The sequence below is a fragment of the Salarias fasciatus genome, chromosome 3 (genome assembly GCF_902148845.1).
Source record: "Salarias fasciatus chromosome 3, fSalaFa1.1, whole genome shotgun sequence".
Classification (NCBI taxonomy): Eukaryota; Metazoa; Chordata; class Actinopteri; order Blenniiformes; family Blenniidae; genus Salarias; species Salarias fasciatus.
In genome coordinates this window covers 24459725-24475795 of record NC_043747.1, presented here as the reverse complement: position 1 = coordinate 24475795, position 16071 = coordinate 24459725, and the positions used below count along the sequence as shown (strand labels likewise).

General features: G+C 43.9%; 1 protein-coding gene across 1 annotated transcript in view; it reads left to right on the top strand.

Annotated features, from left to right (window-relative positions):
- LOC115382558 (ribonuclease inhibitor-like) overlaps positions 1 to 16071 on the top strand; it is a 350185-nt gene that overhangs the window by 223863 nt on the left and 110251 nt on the right. The gene's annotated exons all lie outside the window — the stretch shown is intronic.

The following is a 16071-nucleotide window of genomic DNA, read 5'->3' as shown; positions in this document are numbered from 1 at the left end:
AATAAAAATATAACAATAATCTTTTTTTTTTATTTTTAGTGTATCTATCCACATTTCTATTGATTAAGATATTGATCACGGAACACGGAGTGATGAGGAGATCCACGTAGGGCGACTCCTGCTGGTCATTTTTTTTAACTACTTTCCGGAAGTCGGGTGTAAAAAAAATGCAGTTTAGCGTCTAACAATCAGGACAAAAGAGCAGTACAGCACAGAGTGAGCTTGTGTGTTTAACACTAATGCAGCGGCTATGATATTTGCAGTACTGACAGGAGGCTGGAGCGTCAGTCAGGCAGTCATACAGCGTTTTAAGACAGACCTTTACTCTGAAGAGCACGGTGCAAACATGAGCCAATCAGGAGCGAGAAGTGTTAAGCCCCACCCACCTGTCTAAAAGGGAATAATGGGTGGAAAATCCGTTTTGTCAGTCAGAACGGAAAAACGAGAAATTGAGTTGAATTCTCGTTTTTTCGTTTTTGCCCAAAAACGAAAAAACGAGAAAACGACCTGTTTATTCGAATCTGATGATGTCAATTTAACAGGAAATCAAACTAACAAAAGGTACCTTGTCCTCAGTGTCTTGCTCAGGAAGATTTCAATAATTGAAAAAATGTTACAGGGCACGGATCTGAGGCTCAAGTGCGGGAAAGCAAGCAGAGGCAGGTTGCAGGTTAGGATGACGTTTATTGACAGATCTTGAGAGTAGCAGTTCCACTCCAACAGGAGTAATCCAACTGAAGAGCTTCAGAGTTTGCAGTGGAGCAGCAGAGGGGAGGAAGGTCCCCACAAGGCGTCGAGCAGAGCGGTGGGCGGTCAGGGTGGGTCTTGGAAGCGGTCTGGAGAGGCTGGCTGAGACTGGAGAAGGGGAGAGTGGAGTTAGCAAAGTGCAAAAAGGCATCAAAAACCCAGGAGCTGAATGTGTTCTCTGGACAGCGACTAACTGTGGCGAAAAGACAGTCCGGCATCGAGTGGCACCACCCGCCAGGTTAAATAGGGGGAAGACCAGGTGTAGGTGATCAGGCCACTCTGCCACAGGTGAGGCTCATCAGCTGATTGCACTGGCCCATCTGCTCCTGCCCACACACACCAAGACACACGCCCACCTGAGGAACAGAAAGGGAGGGGGAAGGAGGAGAAACAGAGCAGTGCTGCTCCTATGTGATGGCTGAGGCGGAGGACATGACAAAAAAGAAATTGAACAACTTTACCGATAGAGCCAGAACCACTTCAATGTTCGAGAAAACTTTAACAATTGTTGCTGTTTTAAAATAAAAATAAAATAAATTTTTGGCATAGTTTCACCTGTTATCTCTTTCTGTCTTCCAGATATGCTGTCAAACTCATCTTCTATCTCCAGCGTCTCCCAGATGTTGATCTGCTTCAATTCCACAGTGAGGTTGTTCATCCAAATAACCTGCAACATCACACCTTCTTCCTCCTCCCTCTCTGCAACTTCATCCTCTGTCTCGTAGTCCTACAGAGGAAGAAGGACGCTCCTCCTCTTCCTCCTCCACCATGACTCACTCAGACTGTTTCACCTACAGCCAAAGATTGTATATACAATGGATGGACCCGTTGTGATGTCGCCCACAGCGTTCTGAAATCCCGTTCTGAAGACTTCAGCGAGTTCAGCAGTACGTCTCCACATTGAGCATTTGAAACCGGATGTACTGTCAATGTGATTGGTCCAGCCTGTGACATGACCACATCACGTGGACAGAGGGGGTGCTATGATAGGGCGATTTATGCAAAACTTTAGCTGGTGATATAAAATCAACAGATGATTTATGTGAAAATCAGAGTCTGATGAAGCCAGCACGGATGTAGAAACTAGTGAATGAGACCAAAGCATGTTCTGAAACTAGTCGCTTTTTATGTTTATTTACACTCTGAAAATCGGCATTTTTGAACAACCCTGTCTCCACAAAATTACGTTCTGAGAAAACTAAACTGCATTCTCAAATACGTTTCAGAGGAACCTATTCTGTCCCTTATTATGTTCGTCTTCAACATATCTTTTTTTTATTTTTTCCATTACCCTTGGTCTGAAACTGATTTTTTTTCCTGCTTTTTCTTCATCGTGTTGGTGGGTAAAAATGAGCCTGTATATTCATCTGGGATGCATTTTACTCTTCTGAAAAGACATTATGTTTATTTACTCTTTTTTTAGTGATGTTTGAAGGTTTCATGCAGTCTTTTTCAACTTATTCTTGCCGTTAATTATATGCACGCACACCTAGCTCTCACATTGTGTAGTGACAAGGGCTGTTTTGGAGCTAATAATTACCTCCTGATGTATTTCTAACATCCCTGTTTTGGGGTTGTTTTTTTTTTAAGAGCAGCTCCAACAAGATCTGCCACCAGAGAAGACAGCTGGAGCTTCTCCGATGCTTGAATTTCCCCATGTGGGGATTAATAAAAGTATCTATCTAAAAGTCAATTTTTCAGGATGGAGCTACTTCTCCTCTGCACACACGCACGTGACGCTGGTGTTGTGCTGCTTTTAGATCGACTTTTATCCTCAGGTACACACCAAAGGTATGAATAAAGTTCTATCTATCTTAAAGAAATGAGTAGATTTTTCAGCCTTTTCTTCTTTGTTGTCGTTACGTCAATTCTTCATAATCTACTGGAATACTATTAAAACAGTTAAAAACGTATGATCTTAATGTTAAAACAAATAAATGCTGATAGAGTGATCGATTTAATGATTGCTTGATTTATAACAAACTTGTTTCAGCAAATGTATGAAGATGAATACACACATCTGATTCAAAATAAATATTACTCTTAAAATTAAACAGATCTTGTTATATAATGTACATAAGCGTATTTGTAGACAAATATAATTAGTTTAAGATCAAAAACTTGCTCTGTTTAAAAAGAAATCAGTCCGTGACGTACTTCCGGGTCAGAGTTCAGAGTCCTTAGCAACAGCCTAACAACCAGCCGGGCGGCATTTTAGAAGACAAAATAGACAGATTGCGCATTTAAACAAAAAAAAAAACTACAGATCACATCCATAAACCGAGTTGACAATATGAAGATAAAATGTACATTTATTGCTAGAGAAGCATTGTGTAAATTATAATTTAGAGACTTCTCCGTTCGATAGTCATTTCTTTAATGTTTCATATTGTGGCTTCTGATCTGTTTCAGAAACTATTTTAGTGATTTTGTTATGTTTTGAAAGTCTACCTGAAGTCATTATTTAATGCAGAGAATTGTATTTGTGCTCAAACCTCTCAGAGCAACGCGATCTGTTAAAAAAAAAAAAAAAAAAAACCACTCCTTCAGTCCGTGATTCTCCGTGATAATATTTACATGACCAATAGGAGACACTTGATTTTAAAATATAGATCTTGGTCATAACTTGGATCATGAATTAATATTTGGATCATAAATGAGCTACGTGGTCGTTTCATATTGGGACTTGTCGTAAGGTGGAAGTAACGAGGAGGGTTGTTTTTGAATGTTTTCCACTAAGACCAGAGCTCTTTTTGAAACCAGCATCATCGCCCCCTGCTGGAATTTCCCTGGAATTACAGCTTTTCCGCATTATCTTCATGTTTTGTGAGCGTAGGTTGGTGCGTGTCTACAACATGGTCGTCATTGAGTTGATTGGTGTGGTTGGGAATGCTGTCTTCACTTACGGCATCTGGATATAGGATGCCATCATCACATCAGTGGAGGTGATTGTCTTTACATTTGTCTGGTATGGACAGGTGTCTTTTCAAGTGCTGAGCTGTGTGGAGCGTTACCTGGCCGTGGTTCATCCTGTTCATCCTCAGGCTGAAGAACGAGACTGGGATCAGAATCAGGCACATCACTGTGAGCTGTGCATAGCTCATGTGTGTTTCAGAAACTGGTTTGGTCATGCTGAACCAAAAACGCTCCACTGTGGTTTTAATTCCCCTTATTTCAACAATCATCATTGTCTTCTTCTGCAGCGTCTTGGTTCTCTTTGCTTTTATTCATCCAGGTCCAGGGGAGCACGGAGGGAACAGGAAGTGCCTCGACCAATCAAAGAAGAGGACTTTCTACACTATTGTGAGCATACTCAGAGTGCTGTTGTTGAGGTTTGCGATGAATCTCATTTGGATTGGATTAGTACAATGTGAAGAAGGTGCTAATTGTATCCTGGTATCATCTCAGCTCTGGCTGAATCTGCCCAGCAGTCTGGTGTCACCTCTACTCTTCCTGTACAGGAAGCAGAAACTAGTGTGCTGCATGAGAAAGACCCAGTGAAGCTCAGATTCTCTGGGAGGTATTCACAAATTTAAATTGCAAAATGAAAATACTGTACCATTACAAGGGGAATTTAACGAAAACTCAAATGTGGAATGAATTCAAGACATCATGCACCCTGCTTGAACCAGAATCATTGTAAGTCAACTTCAAATGCAGTCGTTTAAGGATGTGAAACAATTGGAAATTGGAAATCCTCCATCAACGTGAAGAAACCACAATTCTATATCATTTCCTTATTTCTATTTCCTGACTGCCAGAAGGCAGTGCAACACTGAATGTTCCCTTTGCACACGCGCAGTTCGAGTATGTATCACTTGTGACCCCTGGGTGACCTAAGGAAGGTAATAACTCAAGGTGTCAAACCTAGATTCGGCTCCTCCTTCTTGCGTGCAGTTTGCATAAAGCTGAATGCAGCAGAGTATGGCTTGAAGATAATGGCACTCGCCTATGTGGCATCACACTGTGTCGCTGTAGCCTTGCGACGATGTTGGTTGGAGCAGCCAAAGTTCGCCCTCCTAAGGCTGCAATGGCAGCTACCCTGTTTCTTACCTTCATTGTAAGGATGGGTTGATGCTGCTGTGGCATCTCCTCTGGTCAAAGGATTCACTCTTAACCTCACGGCAGATGGAATGGTTGTTGAATCTCTTCTCTTGATTGAATGTCAGGGGGTCAGCGGCCTCGCTGTCCTCCCCACTCATTCACCAGAGCTCACTAGCATGTGGTACGGTGGCATTGCTCCTGTTTGTCCTGATAGCTGGTGTTCTGTCGAAATGTGCCTGCCCGTCTAAATGTGTCTCCATTACGTAATCCAATGTGAATGTGCATGGTACGGTGCTTAACGCTAGCTTAACGTCAAGTCACAATACTAGGCCAACGCACGTGTCAAACTTCTTCATGATGTAAGTAGATTTCTAGCATTTTTTTTTCAAGAACATTATTGTGATATTATATGTTTAATCAGTCTTTATTAATAATAATATGTAAATATTTTATACTGACCTCCCTACCTACATACCGTTCAGACAGCCCTGAGCTGTGGGACCCATCAGCATCCCTCTGGGGCCCCCTGGGTCCTGAAGAGCAGAGACTGACATCCTTGGGCCTGCCATCGTTATGCTCTTGAGGAGTGTGGAGTGTGTGAAGATGCTACAGATGAAGAAGCTGGACCCCATCACACCCACCAGCTCAATGGTGGCCATGTGGTAGGTGAAGACGTCTGAGTGACTACTGCCTGCTGAGGAGGAGGAGGAGGAGGAGGAGGAGGAGGAGGAGGAGGAGGAGGGAGAGCACTTCTTCCTCCACTGCTGGAAGCCATGATTGAGGATGAAGAAGCAGAGAGGGAGGAGGAGGAGGATGTAGCTGATGACATAGGCAAGGACAATGGAGGTGGAGGGCCTGGATATGATGCATGTGAAGACTGAGTGAGACGGTTGATGTTGAAGGGAAATGTTGGAGTCTGCAGACATTTCTGGAAGAAAAAACCATCAGCTTTGTATCATTTACACACCACTTGCTTGCGGTGGCTCCAGCCCAGTGGGTAGGTCTGGTTTTGTTACAGTCGTGTTGCATTGGTGATTCACTTCCTGTCTCTACATGTTCATGTGTGAAGTTGTGTGATCGTGGAAAGTACAATGAAACCATTAAAGGGGTGAATTCACTTTTTGCCTTTGGAAACAAGAGCAGTCCTGTCTCTGTTTTATCCACATGAACCTCAAAATTATGGAGAACAAAGAAGCCGAGATTTCTCTTTCCCTGTCGAACTTTCTCCAGTTCATCTGAAGAGGACCACAGTTTATTCTGAGGTCAAACCAGAGATATCACCAGAGGGTCCTGGACCTCCCAGTCAGATCAGCTTGCTATGGCAGGAGGCCAGGGGCAATGTAATGATATGCCTGAAATACCTCAATCAGATCATGTCAGTGACAACCAGTTTGAAAGTAATTCATTAGGACAGGGGTGTCAAACTCGTGCCACAAAGGGCCGAGTGGCTGCAGGTTTTCGTTCCAACCAAGCAGGAGCACACCAGACTTCACTCATGTCATCAGGTCTTCAGTGTAGCTTGATGACATGAGTGGAGTCTGGTGTGCTCCTGCTTGGTTGGAACGAAAACCTGCAGCCACTCGGCCCTTTGTGGCACGAGTTTGACACCTGTGCATTAGGAAATGGAGCAGTTTGAACCTTGGGTTTCTGAATAGTTCAATGATTTTAATGATAGAAAACCAAAAATAGCAGTTTATTAGAAGGGAAGCTAACCAATATTAAGTCAGTCCAATGCTAACCAGAGTTACTGTTGATACAGGCTAAATGCCACCGTTACAGTGGGACATCTCTCTGTCAGGACAAGAAAGTCACTTCAGGAGTTTCGTTAAATATATCATTGTATTTTATCTTGATTGTATTCCAATGAATATATTTCCATTTGAGGATAATTTCTCTTTGTAACCCCATTTAATATAATTTGACTGAGTTGATTTTCCATCAAGTTCACCCAAATTCATATGGTTTATTCCCCTTGTTTCACCGAAAATGAATTGAATTAATTAGTTTAAATTCTTTGAGTATTTTAATATGAATAAGCACAATATATATATGCTATTTTTGAAATCAGTTGATGATATGACATAGCAGTTAAGCTCACTGACCTGATGAGTGTCTCTGAAGTCCGTGCATGTTGTGTAGCGACAGTGTGCTCCTGATGTGCTGTGATATGTTTGCACTGCAGCTGAATTCAAATTTATGTCATTTGCATTAAGAAAGCCAACAAACATGACAAATGATGAACCGCTTCAGGTAAGTAAAACCACTCAGAGCCCATCTGTTTTGTTATGATGAATTGAGTACATGAGCTTGAAGAAAAAAAAAGCAAAACGAGAAAGGTTATTTCATGAACAAACTCAGGGAAATAAATAAAGCAGTTTGACCAATAAATAAATAAATACAATTTTTCAGCATCATCTTCTGTGGTTTAGTCATAAGAAATCTCTCCGGAGAGATGAGAAAACACCCTCTGCCTTGTGAAGACAAGTTGTTTTCCCCTGTTTGCAGAATCAACCAAGATTTTAAACAGACAAGCGATAACAGTGAAGAGCTTTAGTGCTTTAGAGCTGAGTATTGAACAAGACAGAACTGTTGAGACATGGAGAATACATGTGTAGGACACCGTTGACCAGTCTTTCCCAGGGAAACTATTTTTTTTTTCCATTAGTGCTCCAGCGAGGGTCACGGTATCCCATCCCGGTGCGTTGAGCTGACCAGATGAACCAGATTTTTCCATTGCTGGCGATCTTGTGCCAGCTGCTCTGCGTCCTCCACAGCAACTCCGTGTTGTTGGAGGTCGCCCGCAACGACATCGAGCCATCAGGTGTGGGGTTTTCCTCGAGGTCGTCTCCAGCCTGCGGCCTTTGGGTCAAATTGGAGAACGGCTCGTGTCGGATGTTCTGGGGGGAAACGAAGGACATGGCCCAGCCAGCAGGTGCGGCGTTGTGCGACCAAGGAAGATGCTCAGGGCTGGCCTGTGTGGGCTCTGAGCACTTCATTGGAAACTCGCTGGGGCCACCTGATGTTCTCGATGGTTCTCAGAGTGCTGCTATCAAAGCCATCGATTCTTGTGGCCTAAGTGTCATTCAGGGGCGACGTTTCTGAGCCATAAAGCAGGATGGAGAGTACGGCTAATTTGTAAATCCGGAGCTTTGTCATGCGTGAGATGGTCTGGTGCCGCCAGGGAAACCTCAATCGAGAAATTGTATATACTAAGACACTTTCTGAGAACAGATAGAACAAATCTAAATTGACACATTATGAGTTTTTACAACAATTCAAAATTTATAATAATTCAGTCAAACAGGGACAAACTTCCCATTTCTCTCAACTGATCTCAGATCATAAAAACAACCACAATTCCTCTTGTTTTACTTCTATATTTCAAAAGGTAACAATTTTAAGAAAACATTTAAGGTGCCAACAGATGATCTGTGACAATGTGCAAACCATTTCAAATCCAAAATCATGGACATCAGGTCCAGTCTTTTACCCCAAAAGGTTTTATCAGTGAACACAGCTGAACCTTAGTCGATGTCTTTAGGAATCGCTGAAGCGTTTTTACCTGGTTGATGCGAGGACTCTTGGTTGAGTTTTGTCCCAAGCAAAACCAACAACCTGCCTTTTAAGTCTGATTCTTATGTCACTTTTAAAATAATTTCATGGATTTGTTGAGGAACAGTTTCATGAATTACTCTCATATCCCAAGGGAGCCTCTGGACATTGAGTTTGAGTGGACCATGTTCTCCACCTCCATTGTCGAAGCAGCTGCACGGAGCTGTGGCAGCAATGTCTCCAGTGATGCAGTGGGGACGACCCCCAAACCTGGTGGTGGATACTGGAGGTAAGGCCTGATGTCAAGCTGAAGAAGGAATGATCACAACTATTATTAACATTTCACTACAAGCCGGCCAAGTCCCACCCGCCCTCAAAACTGCAGTTATCTGCCCTCTTCTAAAAAAGCCTTCACTGGATCCTGAGATCCTCACAAACAACAGACCCATTTCAAACGAACCATTTCTCGCAAAGGTACTGGAAAAAGTCATTGCATTGCAACTTCATAATCACCTCCAGACCCACAGCCTGTACGAAAAGTTCCAGTCTGGTTTCAGAACAACCCACAGTAAGGACACAGCCCTGGTCAGGTCATTAATGGCCTCCTTATGACTGCTGACCAGGGCTCACCATCTCTTCTTTTTTTCCTGGACCTGTCTGCGGCATTTGACACTGTCAATCATAACATCCTACTGCATCGGCTCCAGTATGAGATTGATCTTTCTGGCACCATTCTGAACTGGTTCCAGTCCTACCTCAGTGGGAGAACAGAATTTGTGGCTCTTGGGCAATCTAAGTCACTTACCCATACAGTTACTTGTGGTGTTCCACAAGGGTCGGTCCTCGGTCCAGTACTTTTCATTACCTATATGCTCCCCCTTGGACAAATTATCACACAACATGGAGTGTGGTACCACTGTTACACTGATGACACACAACTGTACATAAAAATGGACCCCTCCACATCCAACTCAATTCTTCCACCTGCTCTTAAGCTTTGCCTGGAGATAAAGGCATGGATGGCTGAGAACTTCCTTCAGTTAAATAGCAGCAAAACTGAAATCATTAAAATTGGCACACCTCACTAAATCCAGTCTTCCTCCCTTAGCAGTATTCATGTATTTGGCCAAAACATTCCCCTTTCTTCCACTGTCACAAACCTTGGAGTCAAACTTGACCCACACTTCTCATTTGATACCCACATCCGCCACCTCTGTAAGGTCTTCTTCTTTCACCTCAAAAACAGCCAACCTGATGCCGAAAAACTGATCCCTGCCTTTATCTCCTCCAGGCTGGACTACTGTAATGCCCTCCTCTCCGGGATCCCTGGCAAGAATCTCCAAAAGCTCCAGCACTTACAGAACTGTGCTGCCCGGGTCCTGACGAGAAGGCACAAATATGACCACATCACTCCTGTTCTCTAATCTCTTCACTGGCTGCCAATTCAATACAGAATACACTTTAAACTCTGCCTCCTCACCTACCAATGTGTGCATGGAACTGCCCCTGCCTACCTCAGAGAACTCCTCACCCCACACACTGCCCGACGAGGCCTCCGCTCCATCACCTCCACCTACCGCCTGCACCAGCCCAGAACCAAACTGCACAATGGGTGACAGAGCATTTCAGGCGGTCGCCTCTCGGCTCTGGAATGAGCTCCCAGAGACCTTGAGGGCCCCACAGACTGTGAAATTGTTTAAGAAAGGCCTGAAGACTTTTCTATTTCAAAAAGCCCACACTCCTAAGTCAACCATGTAATTTTTCTTATTTGCTACTTGTTAATATTTTTGTTTTTATTATTATGCTGTGCTAACTGTGTCTTGTTTCTATTATTGATTTTGCTGTATGTGGCACTTTGAGATTTCTGTTTGAAATGGAAAGTGCATTAAAAATAAAATGTATTATTATTATTATTATTATTATTATTATTATTATTATTATTATTATTATTATTATTATTATCTTATCAAGTCTTGTTTGCTCGTGGGACTCTACAAACAGCTGACAGGTACTGGCCGGCCTCACGATCTGCAGCCATAGCGGCTGTGGAGGCAAAAACTTGAGTCTGGGAGGACATCAGGCATGGCCTCATAAACCAGCCCCACCCACTCTACATCCACATTTGGATTTTGGAGTTGGGGTGGGTCTGGCGACAACGCAATACAAATTCGTGCAGGGGGTGTCAGGTACTCCTTTGACTGACAGCGCATTTCAGCCAATCAGCGCTTCAAAACAAATACGTCATCAAAATGTGTTAGCTTCTCGACATGCAACGACACTTGAAAATGTCTTTTCCTGTTAGAAACTCACCAAGCGCAGACTCTTGTTCTTGCTTGATTGTTGTAATACTTGGTATTTTGGCTATAACTTTACTTATTGCAGCTTTCAGAAGATGGTTAAAGTTTATCTCCATAATCTCTTCTATGCGCAGTAATGGTGCAAATTCCAGTTTTGCCACCGGAATTCGCCTAAAAAAATTTGCAAACAAAATGCGGCAACACTGATTGCCTTGGCCTTTTCACTGCTCTGTCGCATTCTTTTTCTATTACCTTGTCCCCAGACCCTCCCCAGCTCCAAAATCCAAATGTGGATGAGGAGTGGGCGGGGCTGGTTTACGAGGCGACGTCAGGGAGACCATGGAGGAGGTATACTGGTCAGCCTTGAAAAAATTCTGGCAAATCGTCCTCCGCCTCAGGAGGGGAAAGCAGTCCATTGCAGCAGAGGTGGGGAGCTGCTGACCTCGACTTGGGATATTATTGAAGGATGAAAGCAACACTTTGATTATGTCCACAATCCCTGTGAGGGTGCTCTTAAGCTTTGGCATTTTCTGTGCTCCACTGTCTGAACAGCTCTGTCTGCACCGCTCAGTGTGTGTGTGTGTGTGTGTGTGTGTGTGAGCGTGTGTGTTTGTGTGTGTGTGTGTGTGTGTGTGTGTGTGTGTGCAGATCGGCTCACAAGGCAGCTTCTCGGTGATTACGTGGCGCAACAAAGTATGATCATAATGTTGTGTGGAAAGCGCTGGTCAATTTTCGTTCACGTGCTATGACAAAAAGTGAACACCGGACATTTCCTTGAATTAAAAATACCCGCCCAGACGCCCTGGACAGGACGTAAAAAATGGACATGTCCAGGTAAAAGAGGATGCTTGGTCAACCTACACTCTAAACATCATTCACCAGACATATTAAAATCCTCCATCAGATCACAGATGACCACAAATAAGCTCCGCCACACAGAAGTTTTGCACTAACTGCTGCTGCTGAAATGTGTCCAGCATTAGCGTGACGGTGGAACCAGGCAGCAGATCTGCAGCTCACAGTCCTGAAGATCATCTAGAAAGAGAAACACAGACATCATAATATATTTACTGAATTTGTTTATCCATGACATGATTTATGCTAGCATACTTGTTAGCAGCTAGGTTAACAGTAATACGTTCACTATTGAGCACACAAACGTCTGATATTTACCTTCTTTCTCAAGTGCTGTCGCTGGTGAGACGAGGGTGAGCGTCGCTAACAGCTAGATGATGATTTGATAGCTCGCTATGAAAAATAGACAGAAAAACTTTATGGTAGTTGTGGTGGAAATTTCGAATGAGTGCATGCTTAACTGTTTTGTAGCGCTTGGATTTATTTGTTATAAATAACCGTAGCTCACACACTCAGATGTGTGGGGAACCGCGAATGCTTTGTCTAGAATTTACTTTTCCTGATAATCTTAGCGTCGCAGCTGTGGGCACTCATGGGAGTCTTCCTGTGTCCGGCCTATGGCTGGGTGCAGTCAAGGCCTCTGGGAGTGAACGTGGCAGATAGTTATTAGAGACTTGCACGCCCCTACGAGGGCAGAACTCACTCTTTTACTCTGTTGACTGTGTGACTTCTCCTGCTGTACAGCATAATAAAAGAGACCAAAACGAACTTACCAGCTGATGCCCTTTATTAAATAAAATTGCCATAACAGTTGGCGTCACGAACAGGATCCTATGAGTGGAATCCGGTGGAGGACAGAGACCTGGTGATTGGCCATCCTGCGGACAAATTGCTGCAGCCCCGCCACCATTGACGGACCCTATGGGGACTGGGTCTGAGCCTACCGTCCGGACCACCGCTAGGATCCACGACCTGGTTTCCCTCCTTTTCGGGGAAACTCCTGCAAGCACCCGGTGAGTTCTTTCCATATTGGACTGGTTGGAGGGCAAGTGACTGATGCAGTGCCTGTCACTATAATACACAGCATAAAACTTCAATCCTTCCAGAGTGTTTAGTGTTTGGAGTGGGAGAGCGATTGGAGAGGGTTTTTTTAGCACTTTTGCACCCTCGGGTCTGGGCTGGGACCGTAGAGGCGAAAAGGCCGTTGGAGACGTCCAATTGAAAATGGATGACAGATCTGTTGACCACTCCACTCGGAGGATGAGAGAGGGGTCATTTGTCCCCTGCTGCAGGCTCATCTGTTTGTCAGAGTACGTCTGATAGACAGGTTGGAGGGACCTAGTCGTCCTAGTGGAGAGTCCTCCAGACACCCCAATATGTAATGACATGTCAGGAAAGTATGGGCCCCAGTGTGTGGGTTGTGTGAGAGAATTGAGTGAATGGTTTGGGTTCCCCAAAGGGGGGAAGTTTGAGCATGAGACAGTGCATGGTTCTGCTAAAATGTTCACCGGAAAACAGGAAAACCGGGGAAAACAAGAAGATTGAGAAGTCACTTGGATGAGTGAAGCTGGAAGCAGAGATAGAAAGCAGAGGGACATCCGCTTAGGGAGAGAACAGGGAGAGAAAACATCGTGAGGGACACAAGAGGGCTTTACTACAGATACATGTGTCTCCGTGCCATCTGCTCTCTTTCGAGGTTGGTTCGTACTGGACGTCGGATGTGTGAGGAAAGCGACTGGACTCCTCCCCTTCAAACATCCATCCAACCACCATGGCCTCTGCTCTACACTACACTCACTCTCTCTGACTTGTCGAACTCCACCTCTCCATCAGCTTCCTGCTGAAGGAGTGGTCTGTCAGACACTCCCAACACATCGGCGCAGGAAAGCACCACCTCCTGGATGAATGATGGAAGTGAAAACTGAGCCAATAGCTCAACATCTTTCATGGTCGTTCTTCCAAAGCAACTCTCCTCAGGGCTCAAGCTACAAGCACCACCCTGAGGGGGACGGAGGACGCCAGGGTGAAGCTGGTGGACAGACTGGACACTGGGTTCTTAACTGCCCACATAAGAACTGTGGACGTGGACGATGGTGTGGAGAACTACGCAGAGGAGCACAAGAAGGGGGGACACCGGGTCACGCTGAATTCTCATCCAACTGACAGAGGAAGTTCTGACTGAGAAGGTGAAATCACCACTGATGGCATGGGTGACGTACGCAAACAACACACAACCTGCTAACTGCAATGAAGAAGCACTTTGCACTGATACACAGCTTGCGCAGGGTCAGGATAGGATCGCAGAGCTTAAAAAGAATACAAAAAAAACAACACACTGATTAATCGCATTTCATGCACAATTACTGATGTACATCTGAGGTTTCCCATGCTCACACTCAAGATAACACGGAAACCTGTGGGATTTTTATTTTAGTTTATTTTTATAAATTGAGTTTGATTCTGGGACGGTGAATTGGATGTTGACTCCTGGTAATAGAAGAAAGTTTTTCATGTCGAGTCCACTTAGATGCGACATGTTCTTATTGTCTAAACTTTGCCCGAGGACTCTGATTGACTGACAAATGACTGACTTAAAACTAGGTTTGGCGATTTGAATGAGATACATTTTTTTAAATCCTGGTTAAAATGATCTTTATGACTCGATGGGAAGCAATTCATAGCGTGTTTTTAAAGTAGAGCGGAAAATATCCGCTATCTACAGCAGGAGTAAAATGGGAAAAACAGCAACCAATAGTCTTGAGGGGACACCTTTTTTTAAACCATATTATATGCACTGTGCATACAGGATGTGATGTTGACTATGAACAATTTTTTTTTGCCAGGACTTTGACTATATCAATGTTTTTTTGACAGGACTCAATGCTCAATCTGTATGTCTGTCTACTGTCCAGATGTCTCTGTTTAATGTTTCAGGTTCTCACAAACGTAGTTCCCTTGCCAAACCCCGCGATGGGCAATGGAATGATTTGGGATGGTTCATGCGACAACGCGTGATTGGCAGCCGACTGCTGATCCAACCCTCCAATATTCGGCATCTCTCTCAGCATATCGTAAGACCTCCGCTGAAGTACATGTTCTGCAATCTGTGCTATTGACATGATATGCCAATGAGCATGCTCGAATAACCACATATGCAATTGTGTTTTCAAGAACAAACAGGAAGCTCACTTTCTTCAGATCAGTATTTAAAACCTAATTAATTTGAGCTTGAGAGTGTTTTTTTTTTTATTTTTTGTTTAATTTCAGTCCCTCCAAAGCGAACTGTAAAACAAACAGTTCATTCGGTAGCTGCATCTTTATCAGCTGAGGAGCCGAGGACAGCTGAACAGGAAACAATTGCAGAGGCCTGAGAAACAGCATCATACACACAGCCTAGTGAGCTGATGATGTGAGGTTGAAGATGCACCGAGAAGATAGTTTAGTAGAAAATAATATATTCATGTGTTTTTGTTTTGTTTTGTTTTTTGTTTTTTGTTTGTTTTTTTTTTTTGTCTGGGAAGCATTTGTTTGTTTTGTTGGAGAATTCCTGCAGGTACCCCCATCGTTCTGATCCACAATTCCGATCCTCCATTGCCAGCCACACCGCACCGACCTGAGGTGAGGAGGAGAAGCTTCACAGCAGCGAGAAGTACAGACACACACAAAACGAGAGGGAGATTGACTCAGATTTAGGGAGAATTGTTTTTTTTCTGAGCCTGTGAGGACATGTGTGGTGATTTTGTTCTTCTCTTTCTGCTGAGATTTTTTTTTAATGCAGGGGAGAAGGAGAAACTGTTGTGGCTGTGAAAGCAGTGGACACAATAATGGAGAGAGCTGCTCCAGAGGCTGGATGCGTGGTGGGTGGCGGTGGAGGAGGTTGTGAAGGCGGTGGGGTTTTGGCTACAAACGTGAAAACTTCCGATGTAATGACGGCATGTCAACTGCTGACCAATCGCCGAGGTCAGAGCATGAACACACACACACACACACACACACACACACACACACACACACACACACACACACACACACACACACACACACACACACACGGACACTTACAACACTGCCACACAGACAGAGAAAAAGAGAGAAAGTTGGAATTCCTAAAGTTATTTTATCAACTTTCAAATGATGATGTGTTTATTGGATCTTGTCAATCTCAAGGGGGAAATACCAGTGGGTCAACAGGACTGATCGATCCTGATAAAATGAAGAAGAGGCAGCAGGTTGCCTCCATTATGGGTCACTTCTCCCCCCACATCGCTGCGGCTCTGACCACAGGCTGTGGGACTCATCGTCTTCAGTGAAATGATTTAAAATGTTGTGTGAAATGTAAATGTATTGTGAACTTTATGTTTATCTGTACGTATTATGGAGAAAATTCTTTCAATATAAATAAAACACAATAAGTATGCTATTTTTGAAATCAGTTGTTGATGGTATGACAAAGTTAAGCTCACTGACCTGATGAGTGTTGGTCTCCGATCTCCGTGCATGTCGTGCAATGACTGTGTGCTCCTGTCGTGCTGTGATATGTCTGTCCTGCAGCTGAATTCAAATATACTTCATTTGC